The sequence below is a fragment of the Denticeps clupeoides genome, chromosome 4 (assembly GCF_900700375.1).
Source record: "Denticeps clupeoides chromosome 4, fDenClu1.1, whole genome shotgun sequence".
NCBI classification, from domain to species: domain Eukaryota; kingdom Metazoa; phylum Chordata; class Actinopteri; order Clupeiformes; family Denticipitidae; genus Denticeps; species Denticeps clupeoides.
In genome coordinates, this window is record NC_041710.1 from 26,471,768 (window position 1) to 26,482,818 (window position 11,051).

The window sequence follows — 11,051 nt, forward strand, 5'->3', positions numbered from 1 at the left end:
TGGAAGTTATTTGTCGCCCCCCAACCCCCCACCGCAACAGTGCTCTAGATTGTTTGGTGTAGTCCCCATGATAATCAGAGTAATGTGTCGTGCTATATGAGAAGATCCATGTGTTAATTGAAGTAGTCACAGCGAAACAAATTTCACTGTTAGAATACTTTGGTACGCACGTTATGCCAATAGCAACTATGTGTGTTAATGCAAACGTACCAAGATGAATCTAGTCAGTCTTTTTAATGAAGTAAAGATTCCGACCCTCTGGAGGATCTTGGAGTTAATGCAGAGGGTCATATTAATACCACTACTGTGTAGCAGTGGTGGATGATGTACACGACCTTATTATTACTTTTTAATAATAATATTTTAACACTTAATATTTTCGTCAGGTATAAGTAAAAATCCTTCCTTTAAAATGATAATTTCCATTTGGTGACTATTGAATAAAGGGCTTGAGAACAGTCAAAGTTTGGTTACAGACCGAGCCAAGTCGGATTTACTGTAATAGGAACTGGTGTTTGTGTAAATTCATAGCTGGCGTCAGGGGGTGGGGCTTGCTGTGTTTTTAGGTGTCATGAAACTTCATCTACTGCACTGAGAACAAGAGAACAAAATGCTTGCAACAAAGTCTTGTGTTGCTCTGCCTGTTTTTATGATCATCAGATTTTAATAGTCTGTACTAACAATAAAAATATTTCTCAACTAGACATACACACTCCTAGATATGAATGAATTAAATATTCTTATTAAATACTTTGTTCTTTACATAGTTGAAAGTGCTGACAACAAAATCACACAAAAAATCATCAATGGAAAAAATGTCATTTATCAACCCATGGAGGTCTGGATTTGGAGTCACACTTAAAATTAAAGTGGAAAAACACACTACAGTCTGATCCAACTTGGATGTAATGTCCTTAAAACAAGTCAAAATGACTCTCAGTAGTATGTATGACCTCCCTACAAAGCCTGGACATGCTCCTGATGAGGTGACGGATGGTCTCCTGAGGGATCTCCTCCCAGACCTGGACTAAAGCATCCACCAACACCTGGAGAGTCTGTGGTGCAACGTGGCGTTAGTGGACATGATGTCCCAGATGTGCTCAGTTGGATTCAGTTCTGGGGAACGGGCGGGCCAGTCCATAGCATCAATGCCTTCGTCTTGCAGGAACTGCTGACACTTCAGCCTCATAATAGCCTTGTCTTGCATTTGAAGGAACCCAGGGCCAACCGCACCAGCATATGGTCTCATAAGGGGTCTGAGGATCTCATCTTGGTACCTAATAGCTGTCAGGCTACTTCTGGTGAGCAAATGGAGGGCTGTGTGGCCCCCAAAGAAATGCGAACCTGCTTTCATCTGTGAAGAGCACAGGGTGCCAGTGGCAAATTTGCCAATCTTGGTGTTCTCTGGCAAATTCCAAACATGCTGCACAGTGTTGGGCTGTAAGCACAACCCCCACCTGTGGATGTCGGGCCCTCATACCACCCTCATAGAGTCTGATTCTGACCGCTTTAGCAGACACATGCATATTTGTGGCCTGCTGGAGGTCATTTTGCAGGGCTCTGTCAGTGCTCCTCCTGTTCCTCCTTGTACAAAGGTGGAAGTAGCATCCTGCTGCTGGGTTGTTGTCCTCCTACGGCCTCCTCCACATCTCCTGATGTACTGGCCTGTCTCCTGGTAGCGCCTCCATGCTCTGGACACTACGCTGACAGACACAGCAAACCTTCTTACCACAGCTCGCACTGATGTGCATCCTGGATGAGCTGCACTACCTGAGCCACTTGTGTGGGTTGTAGACTCCGTCTCGTGCTACCACATGACCGAAAGCCGCGCCAGCATTCAAAACATCTGCCAGAAAGATAGGAGGTGCACTGACAGGGTGTTAGTAGCCTAGTGGGTAACACACTCGCCTATGAACCAGAAGACCCAGGTTCAAATCCCACTTACTACCATTGTGTCCCTGAGCAAGACACTTAACCCTAAGTTGCTCCAGGGGGGGACTGTCCCTGTAACTACTGATTGTAAGTTGCTCTGGATAAAGGCCGTAAATGTAAATGCATAGGAACTGAGAAGAGGTCTGTGGTCACCACCTGCAGAACCACGACTTTATTGGGGACGTCACCTGTTGTCTATTCCATTTGAACAACAGCATGTGAAACTGATTGTCAGTGTTGCTTCCTAAGTGGACAGTGTGATTTTTTGAGCAGTGTAATTACATTAGTACATTTCATAACTGTTAATATGGCTTATATTGTCTGCACTTTTACACAAAGCTGCAAAGAACACGCGTACACACAGCCATGATTAACATTCGCTCTTTTTGGGTAAAAAAAAACTTTGCACATTTACTCACACGTCGCAATGTAAAATATGCAACAACAATGCAACGGCGTGTAGATTTACTCGTGGCCATGCCCTCTGCGTAATAACGCCGCTGCTCGTGCTCTGTAGTCACTATTAAGCGACAGACGGGGGACGAGCGGCCGTCGGTTCCGCTCCATCATCTTCCTGCGACGACGACCCCTCTCGGTGCTCAGAGACGCTTTCGCCGAGGAGGCAGCAGAGGGAGAGCCGCGCACCGACACCGTCTCCTGCCCGCCCGCCCGCCCGCCGGCTGGATTAGATGCTCCGGTCCGGGCTTTAGCGGACGGACGCTTGCGCGGAACTTCTGTCGTCCGGACACGAGTGGACCGCGTCCGTTCGCCTCTGGAGGGATTAGCCTGCTGGCTAGCGCGGGGGAGTTCGGGGCTGCTGGCCGCCGCCGCCGCCGCCGCGGTTCATGCCGGGGCAGCCTGGGCTCTCAGAGAGCGGCACGCCGGCCGCCCCCGGGGTCCCGGGCTACTGAGCTACACCCAGGAGGAACGGGGGGACACGTCCCGAGGAGGAGCGGGACCCGCTGCTCAGACGGCGCCCTGCGCCCGTCCGGTACGTACGAGACGCGTTTTAGACCCAGAAGTCGCTCTTTCGCGAAGAAGCGCGTTAACTTTTGGTTAATAGCGACTCGGCTACCTGCGCGTCGGCAGCACGCCGGGCTGAACCGGGCCGCGCCGGACGGCCGTGGGGATTTAACAAAGACGCCCTCCACAAACCCACGCCGGGGGAGAGGAGAGTGGGAGTCCGGCGGCGAAGGGGCGACTCGGCTGCCGACATTAGCCCGCTGCCGTGGGGAGAATAATGGCTAGCCGAGTTAGCCGAATGCTAACTACGCGCTGGCGAACGCGAACTGAGGGCGAATCGCCATGAAAGCGCGTCGGCGGATGACTCGGAGCCAGTCGAGTAAAAGCCGGCAGGTGTCCCGGCCAGGAGCCGAAAGGGCGAGTATTAACACGGGGAGCCTCGGCCGCGCTGCTCGGCTAGTAGCAGCGTTAGCTCGGGTCGCTAAAGCTAAACTAGCCCTTAGCTGAACACGTAGCCGCTTGGACAACTGCTCTCCTGTGAAGTTAGTGAAGACTTTTTTTTTTTTTTGTTGTTGTTTTGCATGCATTTTATATAATTTTTTACATTTGTAAATTCGTGTAGGTAAACCAGTTGTCATAAATCAACTTTGCGTGTACGTTGCACCGTGAAACAGAAAGTGCTTGTGCACCTTCCACGTTACCGATCGCGACCTCCGTCGGCCAGCGAGCGCTCGGCTGCCCCGCGGTCCCCGCGTGTGGGTCGGCCGGCCGCCCTGTGCTCCTCCGGCCGCGCACACACGCGGTCGCGGTCGGGGCTACGGCCGGCAGCCCGAGCACACAAACCGTGAAGCGCGGCTGCGTGAGCGGAACGCGGGTTCTGGCCACGTCGGATTTTGCGTGTTTATTTTCTGATGCCACGTCTGTGCATCTACTTAAAAAAAAAAAATCCCACTGTTCATAGGGGACTGTTCCCTTCTACCCAACACCTCTGTCCTCCTGTCCAGTTGTCCTCCTGTCCACACCTTGCTGTGCTTCTGCTTAAGCGAGTAAGATTTCATGAAACGCCCTGCTGCTTTTGCTCAGTTTGTGAGCAAACAAAAGCGTGTTGTTCCTGGTATATTGTAGTTGTACGCAGGCGAGAGAGTTCCGCTCTTCACTGTGTGGTTTTGCTGTGTTGTTTTTTTTTGTTTACTGTTGTGTTTGTGTACAAGGAGCAGGAACCCCAAAAACCCCAAGAGCTGGGAGTGGTCTGCATTGCTGCCGTGGTGTGCCCTCTTTCGGAGGATTTCCCCACTCCGCCTTGTTTTTTGGCTGCTCTTTCTGGGACATTTTGTTGAGGGGTTTAACCCCGGCCCGCAACCGTCTCCGTAATGACCGGTTAAGACCAGATGTGTGCCCGTCGGGGCTGAAAAGTACAAAGCAAGATGCAGAACACCGTGACTGTAGGAGCGCTTTTCTTTATTCTCGGCAAGATACGGTACTGTGTTGACAGCAGATGTTTGAATAGATCGGACCTGCCTGATTGGCCGCTTCTTTGCGGAGGGCTTCAGAGAGCACGGGAACAGATCTGCGGGTACGTGGTGTAGGGTTTCCCCGGCCTTGACGGGCGCGGCTCCCACGTACAGATGAGGCTTCTGATAGTGTCAGAGGGTCGCTTTCTCAACACGGCCACGGTCGTCTGACTGAACGGTGACTGCGAAATGCACCGTCCTTTGAGCAGACCCACAGCTTCTATTCATTTTGGGTCTACGGTCACATTCCAGTGCTATACCAGAATTACATTTACAGCATTTATCAGACGCCCTTATCCAGAGCGACTTACAATCAGTGGTTACAGGGACAGTCCCTCTGGAGCAACTTGGGGTTAAGTGTCTTGCTCAGGGACACAATGGTAGTAAGTGGGGTTTGAACCTGGGTCTTCTGGTTCACAGGTGAGTGTTTTACCCACTAGGCCACTACCACCCATAGAATAAAATACAGTACAGATTGCTGAGATTTAGCTAGAAATACTTGCCTTGAAATTTAAACTCATCGGAACGAGATTTTAGCATTTATCTGTATACGTTCTGTCTTACGATCTTTTTACTTTTTGTGTGTGTGTGTGTGTTACTGACCTCTAAACGGAAAATGAGGTAGTACTTTCAAGGTCACCTTTAATCAATTCATACAACGTTATTGGCCTGCCCATTAAACATCAAGCAGTCACAGCCGGTGTTATGCATGTAGCCCCACGAAACCGCTTCGTGGTTTTAATGCCGCCGTCCTCATTCCCAGCATCCATGTTCATCATCTCCGCGCAGTGGCTGCCACAGGAGAGCCTCGTCTCCCAGATCGTCCAGGATGCCGTCTCTCAGCACCGTCCTCTCGGCAGCCCGTCAACATGGCTGTCAGCTGTGAAACCGTTGTGATTGAAGCGCTGTCGCCGCTTTATTGGCCGTCTGTCGCCTGTTGCCTCGTGAGCGGCAGGACGCGGTCGTGCTCGTGTGCGGTGGAGGCGTTTCTCCTGCCAGCGTTCGGTACGGCACCGACTTCTGAAGATGCTGCTAATCCATGCTGGCCATATCTCTTTGAAGTCTGTCTGTCTTTTTTTTCACTACAAGGTGATGAAAGTCACACTCTGCTTCAGATTTCTTTACGTGTGTGTGTGTGTGTGTGTGTGTGTTGTCTCACTCTGCTACTCACTCAGGAGAGTAGGCTGATGCCGAAGTCTAATGGTCCCTAGCCGTACATGTGCACACATCTTGAGATTGTATTTGTGAATGACGGCCTCCCCGCTCCTTCGCGGCCTCGGTGTTCATCTGGACCCCCGTGGCGATGCCATGGAAACACATTCTCTCGCGCTCTCGTGTGTGCTTCTTTCCCTCAACTCCATTGAGAGTGACCCGGGCAGAGCTCCTATCTGCCAGGAGCGAGGTGATCTTTAAATAATTCAGCACTCTCCTTTCAGCCGCGACTTTGAGCGTGTGCTTCTGATGCATTTTACTGGGTCGTGACAACGGGGTCTCAGACTGGACTGACCCTCTTTTTATTTCTTTCTTATCATACATGTGAATGTCACTGTGTAGGTGTAACGGGCCTGAGTAAAGCACAGTGCATCGGGAACAGCGTTGATGCCACGTGAACATGTTTTCTGCAGAACACGTACCGCGTTTGTTGACGTGCCGTTGACTCCCAACATAATGCATATAAAATAGCTGCACGGAAAAAAAATTGGACAATTTGCCTACTTGTTCCTTCTATTTCCTGTGAGAACCGGGGCGGCATTTACTGTCCCTTCCTGTGTAACAGAATTTGAGGCAACATAAACATCCCATAATAGGTTTCTGTAGACTGGGAAAATTGCTGAGGAGCTTTTAGTTGCTTGGAATGTGAAGCGTTTGTCCTCAACTTTTTAAAAAGCCACAATTTAAGATTTGCATTTGCAGGTTGATGGCAGAAAGGCATGTTTGAGGGGAAATTCGCCTTAAGAGGTCTTTTTTTCGGAGGGTTGTTGAGTGAAACTACATTTACAGCATTTATCAGACGCCCTTATCCAGAGCGACTTACAATCAGTATTTACAGGGACAGTCCCCCCCTGGAGCAACTAAGTGTCTTGCTCAGGGACACAATGGTAGTAAGTGGGATTTTGAACCTGGGTCTTCTGGTTCACACGTGTTACCCCCTAGGCTACTACCATGCTGGGCGTATCTGTGCACTAAAGTAGATTAGACTTGATTTTAGGCCCACCATAGTTTTGCCTCAGCGGTTGCTTTTGGTTGCCGTCCTCTGTCTTTAAATATCTGTGCCCTGGTTGTCCATACTGAACATTTGTGGGAACTCATCCTTCCTGAAGCGTTTATCCCCACCAGCCTTGCTCTGGACTCCACGGTCCAGAATAGCCCGGGATGTCCTCGGTCCCTGTGGGCTGGTTGGTGGTGCAGACACCACCCCTGCCATCTGCAGATGTCTCAGGTTCCCATCCCCCCACGCTCTTCTTGGATGGTGGCTAACGTGGTCCAGGCTCTGGCGGTCTTCTATCCACACCAACACTCCTTAATTCTCTCCCCAGTAAAAGGAAGACAGTGGCTGGACAAAAAGAGGGGCCCGTAGCAGAACAAGGTTTCCATGGAAACGCTGGGCTCTGAAGGGAGGCCCTGGTGACTGGCCGACCCCAGTCAGGGGACTCCCGTCACCCGGCTCAGTCACATTAAAGTATGAACATTTCTCCTCATTAACGTCTGATGCGCATTGCCACTGTCCTTAATTCTAAAATCATCTGCAGAAGGGTCATCCATAAACAGGTTCTGCACCATCATGCTGGATGAAATGCACGAGTCTAGTACGTTCTGTAAGTATAATGTCGTCACTAATAATTATATTAAGTGTGCATCTGATGAAACTAATTGAGCTAAAATAGGAATAATAAATCACCAGTATACAAGGTGAAAGGCATCCAAAAAAGTAGTGAACGAAAAGGTGCGGCGCAATATGGCGGGTGCACTCACGAGAAGCAGCTTTCAGTAAATGCACTTGTAGCTCCCAAACCCCAGAAAAGGAGGTACTCACAGAAATCCTGCTGCGCTGGCCCACATTTTTTATTATTTTTTTTTTAAACCGGGGCTTCCCTGAATTATTTACAGCTTATCAGAATTCAAGCAACGCGTCCTGGCTGCGCTGTTTGTGAGCGCGGGGATATGCAAAGCGCGACTCGCTGTGGCTTTTGTCGGAACCGCGGTCCAAAGCCCCCCCACTACTCTGTGCCGGCAGCCAAGTGAAGCATGTTTGTCTGTGCGCACTCAACACGCCAAGCATTAACGCGGAGTCTCCGGGACGTGACCGGGCCTGCGTGGCACCGCAATGACACGGGTGGCTAATGTAGGCCACTCGCAGACACTGGCACTCTTTATTGCACGTGAGTGGGGGGCGTGAACGTCTGCTTTTTTAAATTTTTTATATATATGTGTGTGTGTGTGTGTGTGTGTGTGTGTGTGTGTGTGTGTGTGTGTGTGTGTGTGTGTGTGTGTATATATATATATATATATATATATATATATATATATATATATATATATATATGAGATTGTCGTTGCAGAAAAATTGTTGAGCAGAGTTCAATTAGGCGCTTTCAAGTGCTTCGGGAGGGAGACGATGCGCACGTACCATTTTAAAGTTTCACATCTAATGTAGGACTCATTAATATTTACATCATGCACCAACTGGGCCAGTGGTGGCCTAGCGGGTAAGGAAGCGGACCCGTAAACAGAAGGTTGCCGGTTCGAACCCCGGGCGCCGGTCATGGCTGCTTACCAAGGGTGATGGGTTAAAAGCAGAGGACACGTTTGGTTGTTGTGTACAACATGTGCTCTGCTGCAGTGTTTCACAATGACGCTGTACAGAAACGTCACGTTAGACTGAAAGAGCCGCGTTGCAGGTGGAATGTGGAAGAATAATGTATTATGTAATTGATCCTCGTTGGCATTATTCCAAAGTTGTTTAGTAGGAAGGCAGCAGGCATTCCTACATGTTTGGGAACATTTCGAGGGCACAATGTTCTAGGTGTGTCCACTAGTAGTGTTTACATCCTCCGTTGAGTAATAAAAAAAAAAAAAAAAAGTATTTATTTAAAGAATGACTTTTTGAAGTGACTTGCTGAGGTCGAACTTATTAAAACATTTAGACACTGTTCGTATTTCCCGTGCCTGCTTTGGGTTGTAGGATCCCCTCACAACCTGTATGGGACTGTTTGTTTATGCAAAGGTCACTGAAACGAACAAAATAATCTGTATTACTTTATTTTTATTTTTTATACGTGCCTACCAATGTCTGTCTGTTAATTAGACATTCTTCTTCATACATGCATGCTATTATAAGTTTTATTTTCTTATGCATATGTGCTGGTATCTCCTCATCTCGAGTGCACGCTCATTCCCACTCCCTCTTTCTGTCCTTGCACATCTCTTTGTCTCCATCTCTCTTGAGCTTCTCTAGCAGCCTGTCCTCCTTATCCTCCTCCTCCTCCTCTTTTTTTTCTTTTTTTTATATAAAGCTGCCTAACTTTCTCCTCAACACATGGCAGCCATCTGTTTCCCAGCTTATGCTCTTAAGGCAAGGTAGCTCGGGCTTTCATTGCGCTTCCTGCAGCACAATGTGATGAAACAGCATGAGAAATAGGAGGCTTTCTTGCCGTTTTTCAGCAGGAGAAGCAATGCTTGGTGACATTTGTGCGCTGCAGTGGGAAATGTGTAGTGAAATCAACAAAGGCGGACAGCATCAGAGTCTGGCGTCATAAAGCACAACCTAAATTTAGACAGGGCTGCTGCCTGTTTACTTTGATGAGCCGGGGTTTTGTCACCGCTCCCGTGTTGTGTGTTTACACCCCCCCTTCTCCTCCACCCACCCACCCCCCCTGTCTCTCTTCTAGCCATTTTGCCCATTTAGCTGTGTGGATCAGCACTTCAAAGGGAGCTGCTCTGCAGAGCAGGAGATAACATGCTGTACCGGGGAGCTGCACTAAGCTCTTCCAGATCTCCCGGCCTCCGGCTCAGTGGGCCGTCTCCGCGGTTGGCCCCGTTGCTCCAGGAAAGAGACAGGCTCTGGGTTTTGTGTCTGTCTCGCTGCATGCCTCTGTCTTCACAGCCCAGGTAGCAGGGAATGGCTTCCAGATGTTCTACAAGCAGCTTTTCTGTTTACTGGTCTGGAGTCTTTCGTGCTTTTGCCGGTGGCCTGTCTGCTGCGACTGGAAAGAATCTCGGTCACAATGGCTAATGACCTGGCAACTCTCCCATCGCTGAGACAGCATCCCGGTGTCTTTATCTCTACACCTTCTTTTGTCTTGCCTCATCTTTGTCTCGGCACTCTTCCTTTCCCCATGGACAAGTGTGAAGCACCCACACACACCCTTGTGGCCCAATAGTATACAGGGTTCCTATGGTCGATAAAAAGATTTTCCAGATCTTGAAAAGTTTTGGATTAGGAAATAATCATATGAAGTTGGATTGACACATGAATGTTTAACAAAGTACATACTACTTTGTTCTTTTGTAAAACTGTGTAAGAACCCTGAGTATAGTTACTTAGACCAGGGTTTCAGCTCAGAACTGCTCTAGTCACCTCTGCAAGTAAACAGAAATACACAGAATTCTGTCATATTCAATAGAACACAATTCTAAAACATAACAGATATGTCAAAGCTTCATATCATCATTATGGGACTATAAATTGGGACGATGTCCATATCCACTGAGCCCGAGTGTAAATGTGAATTTACACAGCCGATCTACTAGCATGCAGTGACGCGTCCTTCTCATCAGCTTCTCACTGCAAGCTGCTTACTGAAAGCGCTTTCACAGACACCTGTATATGTTACCATGGTTACCAAAGCAGCAAAGCCCCCCCCCCATCTCCCCTGGGAAGTTTGCACCTTTTATTAACCTATAGGGATATTTATTTATTTGAATTTTTTTTATCTCTTCTCATTATTAGTGAAGGCTGCTGCCGCCAGTTCACCGCTGTGCTTGCTCTAACAAGCATTCACACACAAGATCAGACGTGTTTCCTCATGACGAGTGCAGTCTGCTGATGAGAGCTGGTCATCTTCTCAGGGAACGTGTAGATGATCACCATCTGGGAAAAGAGTCTCACCGTCAGCTGGTGTACCGGCTCAGGCGGTATGACCTTGCAATGCTGCTGCGGTCTCCGCACTCAGCACATGAGACAAAACGACTCACTGACACAGAAAGGCGCATTCGTTCCAACTAAGTGCTGCTGATGTGACACAACACGCCTGGCTCTAAGCAAGGTGATTTTCTGCCCAACGCAAGACTTTCACATCCTGGTCAAAATAAGTGTTTGTGTTGAATGATGAGCGACAACCTTCAGTGTTTTATTATCATAGACTGTCACACACACACACACACACACATAAATATTGAATACCTCTGGCGTTAAAACTTCATCACCTCCACTTAAGGAATCAGTCAAGACTGGGTGTGGTCAAGCCTGTACTGTATGTGTCATTAGAGCAAGTTTTATTGTGAATATATATTTCTTTACCCTTATTTTGACTTCTAGAAAGCTTGCATGCAGTGCATATACCTTTTGAGGCATCGGCGTAATTGTTGCTCATTCGTATATTATCAACTCTCTTCAGTTGGTCTCCAGAGATGGGATGAATGTAT